Genomic DNA, 14,850 nt, shown 5'->3' with positions numbered 1-14,850 from the left:
TGGGGTACTGTGTAAACAGTATGACCAATACGAACTGTTGGAAGAGGTCAAAAAAATGTATAATGGAACTGAGACATGCCCATGAAACGACACATTTTTTTTATTTTTTGTTTGCACTTAAAATCTAAAACTAAACTTTTTAGCAGAGGATGGTTTCGATCCATCGACCTCTGGGTTATGGGCCCAGCACGCTTCCGCTGCGCCACTCTGCTCTCAGCCGCTTAAGACAAGACTAGAACTCACAATCCATGGCTTTGGAGGCCAGTGTCTTAGGCCACTGGGGTACTGTGTAAACAGTATGACCAATACGAACTGTTGGAAGAGGTCAAAAAAATGTATAATGGAACTGAGACATGCCCATGAAACGACACATTTTTTTAATTTTTTGTTTGCACTTAAAATCTAAAAAGAAACTGTTTAGCAGAGGATGGTTTCGATCCATTGACCTCTGGGTTATGGGCTCAGCACGCTTCCACTGCGCCACTCTGCTCTCAGCCACTTAAGAAAAGACTAGAACTCACAATCCATGGCTTAGGAGGCCAGTGTCTTAGGCCACTGGGGTACTGTGTAAACAGTATGACCAATATGAACTGTTGGAAGAGGTCAAAAAAATGTATAATGGAACTGAGACATGCCCATGAAACGACAATTTTTTTTATTTTTTTGTTTGCACTTAAAATCTAAAAAGAAAGTGTTTAGCAGAGGATGGTTTCAATCCATTGACGTCTGGGTTATGGGCTCAGCACGCTTCCACTGCGCCACTCTGCTCTCAGCCACTTAAGACAAGACTAGAACTCACAATCCATGGCTTAGGAGGCCAGTGTCTGAGGCCACTGGGGTACTGTGTAAACAGTATGACCAATACGAACTGTTGGAAGAGGTCAAAAAAATGTATAATGGAACTGAGACATGCCCATGAAACGACACATTTTTCAAATTTTTTGTTTGCACTTAAAATCTAAAAATAAACTTTTTAGCAGAGGATGGTTTTGATCCATCGACCTCTGGGTTATGGGCCCAGCACGCTTCCACTGCGCCTCTCTGCTCTTAGCCACTTAAGACAAGACTAGAACTCACAATCCATGGCTTAGGCCACTGGGGTACTGTGTAAACAGTATGACCAATACGAACTGTTGGAAGAGGTCAAAAAAATGTATAATGGAACTGAGACATGCCCATGAAACAACACATTTTTTAAATTTTTTGTTTGCACTTAAAATCTAAAAACAAACTGTTTAGCAGAGGATGGTTTCGATCCATCGACCTCTGGGTTATGGGCCCAGCACGCTTCCGCTGCTCCACTCTGCTCTCAGCCACTTAAGAAAAGACTAGAACTCACAATCCATGGCTTAGGAGGCCAGTGTCTTAGGCCACTGGGGTACTGTGTAAACAGTATGACCAATACGAACTGTTGGAAGAGGTCAAAAAAATGTATAATGGAACTGAGACATGCCCATGAAACGACACATTTTTTTAATTTTTTGTTTGCACTTAAAATCTAAAAAGAAACTGTTTAGCAGAGGATGGTTTCGATCCATCGACCTCTGGGTTATGGGCCCAGCACGCTTCCGCTGCGCCACTCTGCTCTCAGCAACTTAAGAAAAGACTAGAACTCACAATCCATGGCTTAGGAGGCCAGTGTCTTAGGCCACTGGGGTACTGTGTAAACAGTATGACCAATACGAACTGTTGGAAGAGGTCAAAAAAATGTATAATGGAACTGAGACATGCCCATGAAACGAAACATTTTTTTATTTTTTTGTTTGCACTTAAAATCTAAAAAGAAACTGTTTAGCAGAGGATGGTTTCGATCCATCGACCTCTGGGTTATGGGCCCAGCACGCTTCCGCTGCGCCACTCTGCTCTCAGCCACTTAGCAAAAGACTAGAACTCACAATCCATGGCTTAGGAGGCCAGTGTCTTAGGCCACTGGGGTACTGTGTAAACAGTATGACCAATACGAACTGTTGGAAGAGGTCAAAAAATGTATAATGGAACTGAGACATGCCCATGAAACGACACATTTTTTTAAATTTTTGTTTGCACTTAAAATCTAAAAAGAAACTTTTAGCAGAGGATGGTTTCGATCCATCGACCTCTGGGTTATGGGCCCAGCACGCTTCCGCTGAGCCACTCTGCTCTCAGCCACTTAAGAAAAGACTAGAACTCACAATCCATGGCTTAGGAGGCCAGTGTCTTAGGCCACTGGGGTACTGTGTAAACAGTATGACAAATACGAACTGTTGGAAGAGGTCAAAAAAATGTATAATGGAACTGAGATATGCCCATGAAACGACACATTTTTTTATTTTTTGTTTGCACTTAAAATCTAAAAAGAAACTGTTTAGCAGAGGATGGTTTCGATCCATCGACCTCTGGGTTATGGGCCCAGCACGCTTCCGCTGCGCCACTCTGCTCTCAGCCACTTAAGACAAGACTAGAACTCACAATCCATGGCTTAGGCCACTGGGGTACTGTGTAAACAGTATGACCAATACGAACTGTTGGAAGAGGTCAAAAAAATGTATAATGGAACTGAGACATGCCCATGAAACGACACATTTTTTAATTTTTTGTTTGCACTTAAAATCTAAAAATAAACTGTTTAGCAGAGGATGGTTTCGATCCATCGACCTCTGGGATATGGGCCCAGCACGCTTCCACTGCGCCACTCTGCTCTCAGCCACTTAAGAAAGACTAGAACTCACAATCCATGGCTTAGGAGGCCAGTGTCTTAGGCCACTGGGGTACTGTGTAAACAGTATGACCAATATGAACTGTTGGAAGAGGTCAAAAAAATGTATAATGGAACTGAGACATGCCCATGAAACGACAATTTTTTTTATTTTTTTGTTTGCACTTAAAATCTAAAAAGAAACTGTTTAGCAGAGGATGGTTTCAATCCATTGACCTCTGGGTTATGGGCTCAGCACGCTTCCACTGCGCCACTCTGCTCTCAGCCACTTAAGACAAGACTAGAACTCACAATCCATGGCTTAGGAGGCCAGTGTCTGAGGCCACTGGGGTACTGTGTAAACAGTATGACCAATACGAACTGTTGGAAGAGGTAAAAAAAAATGTATAATGGAACTGAGACATGCCCATGAAACAACACATTTTTTAAATTTTTTGTTTGCACTTAAAATCTAAAAATAAACTTTTTAGCAGAGGATGGTTTTGATCCATCGACCTCTGGGTTATGGGCCCAGCACGCTTCCACTGCGCCTCTCTGCTCTTAGCCACTTAAGACAAGACTAGAACTCACAATCCATGGCTTAGGCCACTGGGGTACTGTGTAAACAGTATGACCAATACGAACTGTTGGAAGAGGTCAAAAAAATGTATAATGGAAATGAGACATGCCCATGAAACAACACATTTTTTAAATTTTTTGTTTGCACTTAAAATCTAAAAAGAAACTGTTTAGCAGAGGATGGTTTCGATCCATCGACCTCTGGGTTATGGGCCCAGCACGCTTCCGCTGCGCCACTCTGCTCTCAGCCACTTAAGAAAAGACTAGAACTCACAATCCATGGCTTAGGAGGCCAGTGTCTTAGGCCACTGGGGTACTGTGTAAACAGTATGACCAATACGAACTGTTGGAAGAGGTCAAAAAAATGTATAATGGAACTGAGACATGCCCATGAAACGACACATTTTTTAAATTTTTTGTTTGCACTTAAAATCTAAAAAGAAACTGTTTAGCAGAGGATGGTTTCGATCCATCGACCTCTGGGTTATGGGCCCAGCACGCTTCCGCTGCGCCACTCTGCTCTCAGCCACTTAAGAAAAGACTAGAACTCACAATCCATGGCTTAGGAGGCCAGTGTCTGAGGCCACTGGGGTACTGTGTAAACAGTATGACAAATACGAACTGTTGGAAGAGGTCAAAAAATGTATAATGGAACTGAGACATGCCCATGAAACGAAACATTTTTTTATTTTTTTGTTTGCACTTAAAATCTAAAAAGAAACTGTTTAGCAGAGGATGGTTTCGATCCATCGACCTCTGGGTTATGGGCCCAGCACGCTTCCGCTGCGCCACTCTGCTCTCAGCCACTTAAGAAAAGACTAGAACTCACAATCCATGGCTTAGGAGGCCAGTGTCTTAGGCCACTGGGGTACTGTGTAAACAGTATGACCAATACGAACTGTTGGAAGAGGTCAAAAAAATGTATAATGGAACTGAGACATGCCCATGAAACGACACATTTTTTAAATTTTTTGTTTGCACTTAAAATCTAAAAAGAAACTTTTTAGCAGAGGATGGTTTCGATCCATCGACCTCTGGGTTATGGGCCCAGCACGCTTCCGCTGAGCCACTCTGCTCTCAGCCACTTAAGAAAAGACTAGAACTCACAATCCATGGCTTAGGAGGCCAGTGTCTTAGGCCACTGGGGTACTGTGTAAACAGTATGACAAATACGAACTGTTGGAAGAGGTCAAAAAAATGTATAATGGAACTGAGACATGCCCATGAAACAAAACATTTTTTTATTTTTTTGTTTGCACTTAAAATCTAAAAAGAAACTGTTTAGCAGAGGATGGTTTCGATCCATTGACCTCTGGGTTATGGGCCCAGCACGCTTCCGCTGAGCCACTCTGCTCTCAGCCAAAAAAGAAAAGACTAGAACTCACAATCCATGGCTTAGGAGGCCAGTGTCTTAGGCCACTGGGGTACTGTGTAAACAGTATGACCAATACGAACTGTTGGAAGAGGTCAAAAAAATGTATAATGGAACTGAGACATGCCCATGAAACAACATATTTTTTTTATTTTTTGTTTGCACTTAAAATCTAAAAATAAACTTTTTAGCAGAGGATGGTTTCGATCCATCGACCTCTGGGTTATGGGCCCAGCACGCTTCCGCTGAGCCACTCTGCTCTCAGCCACTTAAGAAAAGACTAGAACTCACAATCCATGGCTTAGGAGGCCAGTGTCTTAGGCCACTGGGGTACTGTGTAAACAGTATGACCAATACGAACTGTTGGAAGAGGTCAAAAAAATGTATAATGGAACTGAGACATGCCCATGAAACGACACATTTTTTAAATTTTTTGTTTGCACTTAAAATCTAAAAAGAAACTGTTTAGCAGAGGATGGTTTCGATCCATCGACCTCTGGGTTATGGGCCCAGCACGCTTCCGCTGAGCCACTCTGCTCTCAGCCACTTAAGAAAAGACTAGAACTCACAATCCATGGCTTAGGAGGCCAGTGTCTGAGGCCACTGGGGTACTGTGTAAACAGTATGACAAATACGAACTGTTGGAAGAGGTCAAAAAAATGTATAATGGAACTGAGACATGCCCATGAAACAAAACATTTTTTTATTTTTTTGTTTGCACTTAAAATCTAAAAAGAAACTGTTTAGCAGAGGATGGTTTCGATCCATCGACCTCTGGGTTATGGGCCCAGCACGCTTCCGCTGAGCCACTCTGCTCTCAGCCACTTAAGAAAAGACTAGAACTCACAATCCATGGCTTAGGAGGCCAGTGTCTTAGGCCACTGGGGTACTGTGTAAACAGTATGACCAATACGAACTGTTGGAAGAGGTCAAAAAAATGTATAATGGAACTGAGACATGCCCATGAAACAACACATTTTTTAAATTTTTTGTTTGCACTTAAAATCTAAAAAGAAACTGTTTAGCAGAGGATGGTTTCGATCCATCGACCTCTGGGTTATGGGCCCAGCACGCTTCCGCTGAGCCACTCTGCTCTCAGCCACTTAAGAAAAGACTAGAACTCACAATCCATGGCTTAGGAGGCCAGTGTCTTAGGCCACTGGGGTACTGTGTAAACAGTATGACCAATACGAACTGTTGGAAGAGGTCAAAAAAATGTATAATGGAACTGAGATATGCCCATGAAACGACACATTTTTTTAATTTTTTGTTTGCACTTAAAATCTAAAAAGAAACTGTTTAGCAGAGGACGGTTTCGATCCATCGACCTCTGGGTTATGGGCCCAGCACGCTTCCGCTGCGCCACTCTGCTCTCAGCCACTTAAGAAAAGACTAGAACTCACAATCCATGGCTTAGGAGGCCAGTGTCTGAGGCCACTGGGGTACTGTGTAAACAGTATGACAAATATGAACTGTTGGAAGAGGTCAAAAAAATGTATAATGGAACTGAGACATGCCCATGAAACAAAACATTTTTTTATTTTTTTGTTTGCACTTAAAATCTAAAAAGAAACTGTTTAGCAGAGGATGGTTTCGATCCATCGACCTCTGGGTTATGGGCCCAGCACGCTTCCGCTGAGCCACTCTGCTCTCAGCCACTTAAGAAAAGACTAGAACTCACAATCCATGGCTTAGGAGGCCAGTGTCTTAGGCCACTGGGGTACTGTGTAAACAGTATGACCAATACGAACTGTTGGAAGAGGTCAAAAAAATGTATAATGGAACTGAGACATGCCCATGAAACGACACATTTTTTAAATTTTTTGTTTGCACTTAAAATCTAAAAAGAAACTGTTTAGCAGAGGATGGTTTCGATCCATCGACCTCTGGGTTATGGGCCCAGCACTCTTCCGCTGCGCCACTCTGCTCTCAGCCACTTAAGAAAAGACTAGAACTCACAATCCATGGCTTAGGAGGCCAGTGTCTGAGGCCACTGGGGTACTGTGTAAACAGTATGACAAATACGAACTGTTGGAAGAGGTCAAAAAAATGTATAATGGAACTGAGACATGCCCATGAAACGAAACATTTTTTTATTTTTTTGTTTGCACTTAAAATCTAAAAAGAAACTGTTTAGCAGAGGATGGTTTCGATCCATCGACCTCTGGGTTATGGGCCCAGCACTCTTCCGCTGCGCCACTCTGCTCTCAGCCACTTAAGAAAAGACTAGAACTCACAATCCATGGCTTAGGAGGCCAGTGTCTGAGGCCACTGGGGTACTGTGTAAACAGTATGACAAATACGAACTGTTGGAAGAGGTCAAAAAAATGTAGAATGGAACTGAGACATGCCCATGAAACGACACATTTTTTAAATTTTTTGTTTGCACTTAAAATCTAAAAATAAACTTTTTAGCAGAGGATGGTTTCGATCCATCGACCTCTGGGTTATGGGCTCAGCACGCTTAAACTCTGCTCTCAGCCACTTAAGAAAGACTAGAACTCACAATCCATGGTTTAGGCCACTGGGGTACTGTGTAAACAGTATGACCAATACGAACTGTTGGAGGTCAAAAAAATGTATAATGGAACTGAGACATGCCCATGAAACCATTTTTTTATTTTTTGTTTGCACTTAAAATCTAAAAAGAAACTGTTTAGCAGAGGATGGTTTCGATCCATCGACCTCTGGGTTATGGGCCCAGCACGCTTCCACTGCGCCACTCTGCTCTCAGCCACTTAAGAAAAGACTAGAACTCACAATCCATGGCTTAGGAGGCCAGTGTCTTAGGCCACTGGGGTACTGTGTAAACAGTATGACCAATATGAACTGTTGGAAGAGGTCAAAAAATGTATAATGGAACTGAGACATGCCCATGAAACGACACATTTTTTTATTTTTTGTTTGCACTTAAAATCTAAAAAGAAACTGTTTAGCAGAGGATGGTTTCGATCCATCGACCTCTGGGTTATGGGCCCAGCACGCTTCCACTGCGCCACTCTGCTCTCAGCCACTTAAGAAAAGACTAGAACTCACAATCCATGGCTTAGGAGGCCAGTGTCTGAGGCCACTGGGGTACTGTGTAAACAGTATGACCAATACGAACTGTTGGAAGAGGTCAAAAAAATGTATAATGGAACTGAGACATGCCCATGAAACGACATATTTTTAAATTTTTTGTTTGCACTTAAAATCTAAAAATAAACTTTTAGCAGAGGATGGTTTTGATCCATCGACCTCTGGGTTATGGGCCCAGCACGCTTCCACTGCCACTCTGCTCTTAGCCACTTAAGACAAGACTAGAACTCACAATCCATGGCTTAGGCCACTGGGGTACTGTGTAAACAGTATGACCAATACGAACTGTTGGAAGAGGTCAAAAAAATGTATAATGGAAATGAGACATGCCCATGAAACAACACATTTTTTAAATTTTTTGTTTGCACTTAAAATCTAAAAACAAACTGTTTAGCAGAGGATGGTTTCGATCCATCGACCTCTAGGTTATGGGCCCAGCACGCTTCCGCTGCGCCACTCTGCTCTCAGCCACCTAAGAAAAGACTAGAACTCACAATCCATGGCTTAGGAGGCCAGTGTCTTAGGCCACTGGGGTACTGTGTAAACAGTATGACCAATACGAACTGTTGGAAGAGGTCAAAAAAATGTATAATGGAACTGAGACATGCCCATGAAACGACACATTTTTTTAATTTTTTGTTTGCACTTAAAATCTAAAAAGAAACTGTTTAGCAGAGGATGGTTTCGATCCATCGACCTCTGGGTTATGGGCCCAGCACGCTTCCGCTGCGCCACTCTGCTCTCAGCCACTTAAGAAAAGACTAGAACTCACAATCCATGGCTTAGGAGGCCAGTGTCTGAGGCCACTGGGGTACTGTGTAAACAGTATGACAAATACGAACTGTTGGAAGAGGTCAAAAAATGTATAATGGAACTGAGACATGCCCATGAAACGAAACATTTTTTATTTTTTTGTTTGCACTTAAAATCTAAAAAGAAACTTTTTAGCAGAGGATGGTTTCGATCCATCGACCTCTGGGTTATGGGCCCAGCACGCTTCCGCTGCGCCACTCTGCTCTCAGCCACTTAAGAAAAGACTAGAACTCACAATCCATGGCTTAGGAGGCCAGTGTCTTAGGCCACTGGGGTACTGTGTAAACAGTATGACCAATACGAACTGTTGGAAGAGGTCAAAAAAATGTATAATGGAACTGAGACATGCCCATGAAACGACACATTTTTTTAATTTTTTGTTTGCACTTAAAATCTAAAAAGAAACTTTTTAGCAGAGGATGGTTTCGATCCATCGACCTCTGGGTTATGGGCCCAGCACGCTTCCGCTGAGCCACTCTGCTCTCAGCCAAAAAGAAAAGACTAGAACTCACAATCCATGGCTTAGGAGGCCAGTGTCTTAGGCCACTGGGGTACTGTGTAAACAGTATGACAAATACGAACTGTTGGAAGAGGTCAAAAAAATGTATAATGGAACTGAGACATGCCCATGAAACACACATTTTTTTTTTTTTTGTTTGCACTTAAAATCTAAAAAGAAACTGTTTAGCAGAGGATGGTTTCCCATCGACCTCTGGGTTATGGGCCCAGCACGCCCGCTGCGCCACTCTGCTCTCAGCCACTTAAGAAAAGACTAGAACTCACAATCCATGGCTTAGGCCAGTGTCTGGGGTACTGTGTAAACAGTATGACCAATACGAACTGTTGGAAGAGGTCAAAAAAATGTATAATGGAACTGAGACATGCCCATGAAACGACACATTTTTTAATTTTTTGTTTGCACTTAAAATCTAAAAAGAAACTGTTTAGCAGAGGATGGTTTCGATCCATCGACCTCTGGGTTATGGGCCCAGCACGCTTCCACTGCGCCACTCTGCTCTCAGCCACTTAAGAAAAGACTAGAACTCACAATCCATGGCTTAGGAGGCCAGTGTCTTAGGCCACTGGGGTACTGTGTAAACAGTATGACCAATATGAACTGTTGGAAGAGGTCAAAAAAATGTATAATGGAACTGAGACATGCCCATGAAACGACACATTTTTTTATTTTTTTGTTTGCACTTAAAATCTAAAAAGAAACTGTTTAGCAGAGGATGGTTTCGATCCATCGACCTCTGGGTTATGGGCCCAGCACGCTTCACTGCGCCACTCTGCTCTCAGCCACTTAAGAAAAGACTAGAACTCACAATCCATGGCTTAGGAGGCCAGTGTCTTAGGCCACTGGGGTACTGTGTAAACAGTATGACCAATACGAACTGTTGGAAGAGGTCAAAAAAATGTATAATGGAACTGAGACATGCCCATGAAACGACACATTTTTTAAATTTTTTGTTTGCACTTAAAATCTAAAAATAAACTTTTTAGCAGAGGATGGTTTCGATCCATCGACCTCTGGGTTATGGGCCCAGCACGCTTCCACTGCGCCACTCTGCTCTCAGCCACTTAAGACAAGACTAGAACTCACAATCCATGGCTTAGGCCACTGGGGTACTGTGTAAACAGTATGACCAATACGAACTGTTGGAAGAGGTCAAAAAAATGTATAATGGAACTGAGACATGCCCATGAAACAACACATTTTTTAACAATTTTTGTTTGCACTTAAAATCTAAAGAGAAACTATTTAGCAGAGTATGGTTTCGATCCATCGACCTCTGGGTTTTGGGCCCAGCACACTTCCGCTGCACCACTCTGCTCTCAGCCACTTAGAAAAAGACTAGAACTCACAATCCATGGCTTAGGAGGCCAGTGTCTTAGGCCACTGGGGTACTGTGTAAACAGTATGACCAATACGAACTGTTGGAAGAGGTCAAAAAAATGTATAATGGAACTGAGACATGCCCATGAAACGACACATTTTTTTAATTTTTTGTTTGCACTTAAAATCTAAAAAGAAACTGTTTAGCAGAGGATGGTTTCGATCCATCGACCTCTGGGTTATGGGCCCAGCACGCTTCCGCTGCGCCACTCTGCTCTCAGCCACTTAAGAAAAGACTAGAACTCACAATCCATGGCTTAGGAGGCCAGTGTCTTAGGCCACTGGGGTACTGTATAAACAGTATGACAAATACGAACTGTTGGAAGAGGTCAACAAAAATGTATAATGGAACTGAGACATGCCCATGAAACGAAACATTTTTTTATTTTTTTGTTTGCACTTAAAATCTAAAAAGAAACTGTTTAGCAGAGGATGGTTTCGATCCATCGACCTCTGGGTTATGGGCCCAGCACGCTTCCGCTGCGCCACTCTGCTCTCAGCCACTTAAGAAAAGACTAGAACTCACAATCCATGGCTTAGGAGGCCAGTGTCTTAGGCCACTGGGGTACTGTGTAAACAGTATGACCAATACGAACTGTTGGAAGAGGTCAAAAAAATGTATAATGGAACTGAGACATGGCCATGAAACGACACGTTTTTTAAATTTTTTGTTTGCACTTAAAATCTAAAAAGACACTTTTTAGCAGAGGATGGTTTCGATCCATCGACCTCTGGGTTATGGGCCCAGCACGCTTCCGCTGAGCCACTCTGCTCTCAGCCAAAAAAGAAAAGACTAGAACTCACAATCCATGGCTTAGGAGGCCAGTGTCTTAGGCCACTGGGGTACTGTGTAAACAGTATGACAAATACGAACTGTTGGAAGAGGTCAAAAAAATGTATAATGGAACTGAGACATGCCCATGAAACAAAACATTTTTTTATTTTTTTGTTTGCACTTAAAATCTAAAAAGAAACTTTTTAGCAGAGGATGGTTTCGATCCATCGACCTCTGGGTTATGGGCCCAGCACGCTTCCGCTGCGCCACTCTGCTCTCAGCCACTTAAGAAAAGACTAGAACTCACAATCCATGGCTTAGGAGGCCAGTGTCTTAGGCCACTGGGGTACTGTGTAAACAGTATGACCAATACGAACTGTTGGAAGAGGTCAAAAAATGTATAATGGAACTGAGACATGCCCATGAAACGACACATTTTTTTAAATTTTTTTGTTTGCACTTAAAATCTAAAAAGAAACTTTTAGCAGAGGATGGTTTCGATCCATCGACCTCTGGGTTATGGGCCCAGCACGCTTCCGCTGAGCCACTCTGCTCTCAGCCAAAAAAGAAAAGACTAGAACTCACAATCCATGGCTTAGGAGGCCAGTGTCTTAGGCCACTGGGGTACTGTGTAAACAGTATGACAAATACGAACTGTTGGAAGAGGTCAAAAAAATGTATAATGGAACTGAGATATGCCCATGAAACGACACATTTTTTTATTTTTTGTTTGCACTTAAAATCTAAAAAGAAACTGTTTAGCAGAGGATGGTTTCGATCCATCGACCTCTGGGTTATGGGCCCAGCACGCTTCCGCTGCGCCACTCTGCTCTCAGCCACTTAAGACAAGACTAGAACTCACAATCCATGGCTTAGGCCACTGGGGGGTACTGTGTAAACAGTATGACCAATACGAACTGTTGGAAGAGGTCAAAAAATGTATAATGGAACTGAGACATGCCCATGAAACGACACATTTTTTATTTTTTGTTTGCACTTAAAATCTAAAAAGAAACTGTTTAGCAGAGGATGGTTTCGATCCATCGACCTCTGGGTTATGGGCCCAGCACGCTTCCACTGCGCCACTCTGCTCTCAGCCACTTAAGAAAAGACTAGAACTCACAATCCATGGCTTAGGAGGCCAGTGTCTTAGGCCACTGGGGTACTGTGTAAACAGTATGACCAATACGAACTGTTGGAAGAGGTCAAAAAAATGTATAATGGAACTGAGACATGCCCATGAAACGACACATTTTTTTTTTTTTTTGTTTGCACTTAAAATCTAAAAAGAAACTGTTTAGCAGAGGATGGTTTCGATCCATCGACCTCTGGGTTATGGGCCCAGCACGCTTCCACTGCGCCACTCTGCTCTCAGCCACTTAAGAAAAGACTAGAACTCACAATCCATGGCTTAGGAGGCCAGTGTCTGAGGCCACTGGGGTACTGTGTAAACAGTATGACCAATACGAACTGTTGGAAGAGGTCAAAAAAATGTATAATGGAACTGAGACATGCCCATGAAACGACACATTTTTTAAATTTTTTGTTTGCACTTAAAATCTAAAAATAAACTGTTTAGCAGAGGATGGTTTCGATCCATCGACCTCTGGGTTATGGGCCCAGCACGCTTCCACTGCGCCACTCTGCTCTCAGCCACTTAAGAAAAGACTAGAACTCACAATCCGTGGCTTAGGCCACTGGGGTACTGTGTAAACAGTATGACCAATACGAACTGTTGGAAGAGGTCAAAAAAATGTATAATGGAACTGAGACATGCCCATGAAACAACACATTTTTTTAATTTTTTGTTTGCACTTAAAATAAACTGTTTAGCAGAGGATGGTTTCGATCCATCGACCTCTGGGTTATGGGCCCAGCACGCTTCCGCTGCGCCACTTAAGAAAAGACTAGAACTCACAATCCATGGCTTAGGAGGCCAGTGTCTTAGGCCACTGGGGTACTGTGTAAACAGTATGACCAATACGAACTGTTGGAAGAGGTCAAAAAAATGTATAATGGAACTGAGACATGCCCATGAAACGACACATTTTTTTAAATTTTTTGTTTGCACTTAAAATCTATAAAGAAACTGTTTAGCAGAGGATGGTTTCGATCCATCGACCTCTGGGTTATGGGCCCAGCACGCTTCCGCTGCGCCACTCTGCTCTCAGCCACTTAAGAAAAGACTAGAACTCACAATCCATGGCTTAGGAGGCCAGTGTCTGAGGCCACTGGGGTACTGTGTAAACAGTATGACAAATACGAACTGTTGGAAGAGGTCAAAAAAATGTATAATGGAACTGAGACATGCCCATGAAACGAAACATTTTTTTATTTTTTTGTTTGCACTTAAAATCTAAAAAGAAACTGTTTAGCAGAGGATGGTTTCGATCCATCGACCTCTGGGTTATGGGCCCAGCACGCTTCCGCTGCGCCACTCTGCTCTCAGCCACTTAAGAAAAGACTAGAACTCACAATCCATGGCTTAGGAGGCCAGTGTCTTAGGCCACTGGGGTACTGTGTAAACAGTATGACCAATACGAACTGTTGGAAGAGGTCAAAAAATGTATAATGGAACTGAGACATGCCCATGAAACGACACATTTTTTAAATTTTTTGTTTGCACTTAAAATCTAAAAAGAAACTGTTTAGCAGAGGATGGTTTCGATCCATCGACCTCTGGGTTATGGGCCCAGCACGCTTCCGCTGAGCCACTCTGCTCTCAGCCACTTAAGAAAAGACTAGAACTCACAATCCATGGCTTAGGAGGCCAGTGTCTTAGGCCACTGTACTGTGTAAACAGTATGACCAATACGAACTGTTGGAAGAGGTCAAAAAAATGTATAATGGAACTGAGACATGCCCATGAAACAAAACATTTTTTTATTTTTTTGTTTGCACTTAAAATCTAAAAAGAAACTTTTTAGCAGAGGATGGTTTCGATCCATCGACCTCTGGGTTATGGGCCCAGCACGCTTCCGCTGAGCCACTCTGCTCTCAGCCACTTAAGAAAAGACTAGAACTCACAATCCATGGCTTAGGAGGCCAGTGTCTTAGGCCACTGGGGTACTGTGTAAACAGTATGACCAATACGAACTGTTGGAAGAGGTCAAAAAAATGTATAATGGAACTGAGACATGCCCATGAAACAACATTTTTTTAATTTTTTGTTTGCACTTAAAATCTAAAAAGAAACTGTTTAGCAGAGGATGGTTTCGATCCATCGACCTCTGGGTTATGGGCCCAGCACGCTTCCGCTGAGCCACTCTGCTCTCAGCCACTTAAGAAAAGACTAGAACTCACAATCCATGGCTTAGGAGGCCAGTGTCTTAGGCCACTGGGGTACTGTGTAAACAGTATGACCAATACGAACTGTTGGAAGAGGTCAAAAAATGTATAATGGAACTGAGACATGCCCATGAAACGACACATTTTTAAATTTTTGTTTGCACTTAAAATCTAAAAAGAAACTGTTTAGCAGAGGATGGTTTCGATCCATCGACCTCTGGGTTATGGGCCCAGCACGCTTCCGCTGCGCCACTCTGCTCTCAGCCACTTAAGAAAAGACTAGAACTCACAATCCATGGCTTAGGAGGCCAGTGTCTGAGGCCACTGGGGTACTGTGTAAACAGTATGACAAATACGAACTGTTGGAAGAGGTC

The sequence above is a fragment of the Oncorhynchus keta genome, unplaced genomic scaffold (assembly GCF_023373465.1).
Source record: "Oncorhynchus keta strain PuntledgeMale-10-30-2019 unplaced genomic scaffold, Oket_V2 Un_contig_550_pilon_pilon, whole genome shotgun sequence".
NCBI classification, from domain to species: domain Eukaryota; kingdom Metazoa; phylum Chordata; class Actinopteri; order Salmoniformes; family Salmonidae; genus Oncorhynchus; species Oncorhynchus keta.
The sequence above is the reverse complement of the archived record's forward strand: the minus strand, read 5'-3'. Positions refer to the sequence as shown.